Here is a 6,231-nt window from a genome sequence, read left to right as displayed (position 1 = left end):
CCAGATGTTCTTGCACAAGCTCACACACACTCACACTCACCTTCGGTATGTTCTTTCCAGGCCCTAGTGGGGGCTGACCCAGTACATGAGCCCCTCTGGGCCAGCAGGAAAAAAAAAAAAAACAAACCCCTGACCACTCAGGGCAGCCCGGTGACCCCACCCCATGCCCAGACTGCCCTCAGCAAGCTGTATTGGCCTGGGGCGGGGCTGCGAGGCCACTGCAGAGGAACCCATGGCCGTAGATTCTCCTGGATGTCCCTCACCTTGACCCACACACAGTCTGGTGGGGAGGGGGGAAGGCACCCTCAGGCTAACACCTGACAAAGCTCCAGAAGAGGAGAGCGTCCAGGGCGCTTAATCTGGGTCAGGAAGAGATTCCGGGTTAACCATCAAAGCCAGCGATTGCTTGAGAACGCCCTGTGGGAGGAGACAGTCTCCCGGGCCAGGGGTCCCTGCCTTCCCGCAGCTGGGCTACCCTGAATGCGTGCAGGGGAGGTGTGTGTTTCCACCATCCAAGACAGGGTCACTGAGGGGCAGGGCAGGGGTATGGGCCGTGCAGGGCAAAGCAAGGGAATGGAGCTGAGAATGAGTAGGCGGGGCACGGGGTTAGGAAGGACCGATTTGGGGGGCCAGGAGGGGAGCCCAGGCCCCAGGTTGCTTTGGGGCTGGCCCTGGGACATGGATACAGCTGCCCATGGACCAGTGTCTCCCACCAGACCAGGGGAGTGACAAGGTCAGGGTAGAGGAGGAGGATCCTAAGGACAGTGCCACGTCTCCTTCCAAGACAATGCTGAAGGTGGGGCTGCCGCCCCCCAGTGGGAGCAGGCAGGTCTTCCACCCCACACTGCCCCTCCCTCCCCCCCCCATCGCCTCTCCTTGCACGGGGGAGGGGGGCCAGGGAAGGAACCGCAGGAGATGCAGAGACCTAAAACAGCACACAATTTCTTCTGGAAAATCAAAGGCCGGGTCTTCAGTAGCAAAGCGAGACCCGGGAAAGGCGAAAAGCTCTGTGCCAAGCTCTGCCTTGGACACGTTGACCTGCCACCCCCAAACCCAGGCAGCCCCCAGGACATGTTGGTCTCTGTCTAGGCTGGAGGCACAGCAGGGCGCTGTCTCATTTCTCATAAGGAACAAGGAATCCATCCCCTGCTATTTCTGAGTCCTCTTTTGGGATTTCTCTCCAAGAGAAGATTCTAGACCATGGGTGCCATCAAATGAATGTCACCTGCACCAACATCCACCAAGGGATTCCATTCCCATGGCTCAAGGTCAATCTAAACATCCAGTCCAGCACCACCTGGGACCTTTCTCCTCTTCCAGACTCCCCTGGTGACGGTAGAAGATGCCAGGCAAATACAAGGAACTCTTGAAGATGGCTTCTCTAAGGCACGCAGCCCCTCCTGAAATTCAAGGACATGACCCAAAGACAAAGCTGCAGGGAATGCCTCTTGACTCTTTCCCAGCACTAAAAACATGGCTGGAAAAAGGGATCTGAACACGGGGCACTCGTGGTACACCCGGCACATTGTTCAGCCACGTGGGCGGAGTGACCCCTGTGCACCTGCCTGCTCCTGCTGCCAACGCCTGCAGGACCCAAACGGACGAGGACCTTCCTTCCCACACTCCTTCCAAACTTGCCAGGGAAACACCACCGTCCAAGGTGAGAACACGAGCTCAGAAAGTGGAATGACTCAGCTGAGGTCACAGGACAAACAGGAAGGCCTGGGGAGAGGAGTGTGCTCTGCCCCGCCCCCCCCCCCCCCGCCGGTCTCAGCAGGTGGGCACCTGGCATCAGCTGCGACTGTGAGCAGACCTGGCTATCCCTCTGCCGGGAGGGTGTTTCCTCTTGGGATACAAGAGGAATACAGAGGCAGTGGACTTGGACCTGGCCGACCCAAGGGGAGCTCCTAGCTGAACCAATTACTGCCACCCCCTGGAGTTTGGGTTTGTTGATCCTTGCTGGGAGGGTTAAAAGAGCAACACATAGGACCCTACTGCCCACTTCTAGTGACCTTGGGGGGGGGGTGTCTGGCTTACACAGAGGGTAGGAAAGGCTATGCCCTCTGGTGACACCACTGGGGCTGGGACCTGAGCCATACTGCTTCGCATCCCCAGGCCCTCCCCAGCCCCTCTTTAAGCCCCCATGGGAACACCCATGCTGTTTGCAGCCAGCACTACACAGCCAGCTGCCCTGGGGTCTACCCCAGACACCTGCAAGCCCACTGCAGAGGAACGGGTGGCTTGTGTGGGTGCAGGGGTGCTGGCGCCATGTGGCTCCATGCAGCAGAGGCAGCCAGGAACTGGGCTGTGACCTGGCAGGTGCTTTGCTTGCACCTGCTGCTCTGCCAGGTGCTCTAGGCAGACCAGCGCCCCACCCCCCTGCATCTAGAGGAGCATCTCTGATTCCATACCCAGCAGGCCTCTACGGAGCAGCTGCCTCCCGTCCCTGTGAAACCCTCAGGGCTGACCCTGGCCTCAGGGCCTGCTGGTCTCAGGGCTGCTTGGCTTGTAAATGGTCGGTCAGCAGTCGGGGGTGAGGTGATCTTGGAAGGTGAAGTGCTTTGCCTCAGATTGCTGCTGGCAAGAGGCCAGGAGGCCAGCAGCAAAAGACTCTTCTTGGAGACGTGCCATGCCCTTAGATGCAGGAATATGCCCAAGCGCAGAGGGGCTGTCCCTCACGGGGTCACTCAGCCCAGTAGCATCAAAGCCAAGAGATCTAAACCCTGCTGGGATTGCCCTCCAGGCCATGGGAGCAGACTGAACTTGAAACTGGTTCACTCCCCTCACCCTTTTGCCCTCCCCACCCCCATCCTCTCTCTGACACTTGACATCACCCATCACTCCCTCCCCCTGGGAACGCCCCCCTCCTCCAGTTTCCACAGCAACGCGGTCTCCCCCACCCTCCTCCTGCTTTTCCTGCAGCTTTTTCCTCCTTCTTCCAGGGTAGTTGCCGAGCCCAGGGAGCAGGGGCTCCTCAGGCCGGGTCCCTGATCTCTCTCACTTTTAGCGCTGCCCCTGGGAGCTCCTCCCCTGCCCCTGCAGGTTCGCAGCTGTGACCCTGCACTCCTGCTCAGCTCTGAGTGACAGCTACTTACCACTTCCTGTGCACCTGCAGCGTCCTCATAGCTACCCACTCTACGGATGAGAAAACTGAGGCCAGGAACAGGAAAGCAAGATCGGACTCCAGTCTCTCTTTTTTTTTTTTAGATTTATTTTATTTTTATTGGAAAGTCAGATATACAGAGGAGGAGACAGACACCTAGATTTTCCATCCATTGATTCACTCCCCAAGTGGCCGGGACAGCTGGAACTGCGCCAATCCAAAGCCAGGAACCCCAAAGCCTCTTCCAGGTCTCCCATTGCGAGTGCAAGGTCCCAAGGCTTTGGGCCATCCTCGACTGCTTTCCCAGGCCCCAAGCAGGGAGCTGGATGGGAAGCAGGGTCGATGGGATTAAAACTGGCACCCGTGTGGGATCCCAGCATGTGCAAGGCAAGGACTTTAGCCACTCACTAGGCTACCATGCTGGGCCCCTGACTCCAGTCTTAAGCACTGCTTCCATCATGCCAGGAAGAGCTATGTGCCTGTGGGGCATTTTGAAGCTAGAGGTAGAAACCTCCCTCCCACCTCCTGGAGAGAGAGAGAAAGATATGAAAATTGGGGGGAAGCCGACTGCTTTGCACTTTTGAAAACCATGTAATGATCTAGAATTACGTTGTCAGTTTGGAGCTTTCAGATGCATCATGCAAGGTACATTTTGAAATGTGAAAGTTTGGAGAACTCCAAGAGGAACAAAAGTTCATGGAAAATTGCCCCCTTCAGATTTTTCCATTTCTAATAATTTTGTGCCAGGATCCCAGTGACCAAGGCCTTTCAACTGGAATAACACCCAGAATCAACCAGAAATGCGGACTTTGTGGTTGTGCAGGGTCTCCCGCCATCTGCAGGCTCCGTGACCCAGGGACAAATGGCCTGACCTCTGTGAGTCTCCCGTTTCTGGTATGACATTGGGAAGCCACTCCTGTGCTGCAGATCTACTTGGGATGAAGGCAGCCAGGTGCCCAGGAGCCGGGCTCAGGAGAGCCGCTGGCTCCACCTGCACCCCTGCTCTGCTCAGCTCACCACTTGCGCACGCCCAAGCGGCTGCACACCACTCTCTTCTTGATGGTTAACTCCCCAGCCTCCTCCAAGGCCCCTGGCTTTGTTCCACCTGCTACAGAATCACATTTCTCCACCCATGTCTATGTGATCACTGGAAAAGGCTTTTCCCATGACACGCCTTTGGCTCCCTGTCACTGAACCATCACCTTAGAGGCAGTTAGCTGTAATCTGTCCCCGGGCTGGCCCATGTCTGACCCATCCCTGCATCCTCGTACCTGGCGTTTGCCACCTGGCAGGAACTCAGCTTCAACACAAGTTGGCATTCCCTCAAATGCACGTGCTCTGGTCCCAGCCCCTGCTGTGTGGACACGGTGGCACAGAATGGAGAGCAAGCTGCCAGCTCTGCTCCAGCCCTGCAACAGGTCAGTGAGCGGGCTTGTGACAGCCCTGTCGCCTCCTTCAGAAGTCTCCCCCGCTTCCTCCAAAGTCCCTTTTGTTGCAACTGCCCAGGGCTTCAGCAGCAGGAGTCCCCGGTGGCTGGGTGCCCCTGCTTTGCCAAAGCTCTCTCATGCTCACAAGGACCCTCTGGGTCACACTGGCTAGATGTGGGCACTGGCCACTGCTCCAGGCCTCGGGGAGCTGCGTCCTGCAGGCCTGAGACCCCTGGGGTTGTTGCCCTGAGCAGGGGGCTGTGCCTGCCCCACCAAGGGCATCCTTTCCCCAAATATACCCTAACCCCACCCTCCCAAGCCAGTTCGCCCAGAGTGACAGCCTCCCAGCTTTTGTTCCCCAGAAATGGCTGTCAGAGGGAAGAGAGGTATATTGTTTCTTTCTTTTTTTGTTTGAGACAAAGACGTCAATTCCTTTCCATGTGTCCCAAAAAGGGAAGAAATTAAATTTGTTTTTACAAGGATGTCAGCACACTGCTTCCTTGGGGAGTGAAGCAGTGTCTGGGAGGGGAGGAGGGAGGCAGAGGGGATGGGGCAAGGTGGAAGGGGGTCAGAGTGCTAGTGTAGACCATGAAACCGGGGAAGCAGAGATCAGAGAGGGATTGAATAGACGCTGACCCCACCAGGACCCCCATGCCTGGCTCTGGGTGGCTACTGTCCTCACTGTTTGAAGCAGGCAGCTGGGCTGGGGCAGGGAGGGGAGCTGGCAGGACAGGGCAGGGGGCCATGTTGGCTCTGCAGTTCTCGAAGTCCCCTCCCCCACTTCCATCACAGTCAGCCCTCTCTACTCCTTCCTGGGGTAGTTCCAGTTCCTTGGAGACACAGGGGCTGCAACCAGACCCAGGAAGGGGAGGAAGAGGAGGAAGAGAGCTGCCTCAGTTTCTCATCAGGGTCCCCAAACTAGGCAGCCTGGGACACTGGCAATTCTGACATGTCTTTCCCTTCCTGGGTGCCATTGCCCACCCATGGGGCTCTCCCCAGGTGGTCCTGTGTTTTCCGGCATCTGGACCCGAGAAGCCAGGACTCTGGGGACCCTCAGGTAGCCACCAGCTGGCTGAAGAAGCTGCCCTCACAGTGGAAGCTAGCCATTCCGTCTCATCCCTCCCACCTACCAACACTTGGTGCAGAGGCCCCGGGTCTGGGTTCTTAGGGGACTGCCTTGATTTAGGTCCAGGTTAGAACTGGGATCTAAGGACCCTACCCCAACCACAAGCCTGTCCCACTGCCCTAGCCTGGAGGGACTGACCCTGTTCAGCCATCCTTGCTCCCTGCCTACAGGTGTGAGGTGGCCCTATCTGTTCAAAGGGACAGACACCTATCCAGGAGAGAAAGGGGTGATTCGTTCTCCCGTGTTCTCTTGGGCACATGGGCCTAGACCCAGCAGGCTCAGGCCCTGGCTGGAACTGGGGGCTGGGATTCCCCCCCCCCACCCGGCCCCAGGCAGTAAAGCTGAGGCCGTGTGTGTATGCACAGCCCAAATCCTGCCACCAAGACCTAAGCGCAGCCACCCTGACTGTTCTGACCTGTTCACCCCATCTCCCTACCAATGTTTTATCCAAATTTGTCAGGCCCAAGTTCACAGCTCCATCAAGCCACGTCGAGGCCACACCCCATGTCCCCAAAGCCCCGCTCCAGATTGGAGCTCAAGGCAGTCCAGCTCTGGAGGCTCAGCTCCAGTGGAGA

The sequence above is a fragment of the Ochotona curzoniae genome, unplaced genomic scaffold, assembly GCF_017591425.1.
Source record: "Ochotona curzoniae isolate NIBS_2020 unplaced genomic scaffold, NIBS_Ocur_1.0 contig_2404, whole genome shotgun sequence".
Classification (NCBI taxonomy): domain Eukaryota; kingdom Metazoa; phylum Chordata; class Mammalia; order Lagomorpha; family Ochotonidae; genus Ochotona; species Ochotona curzoniae.
Note: the sequence above shows the minus strand (reverse complement) of the source record.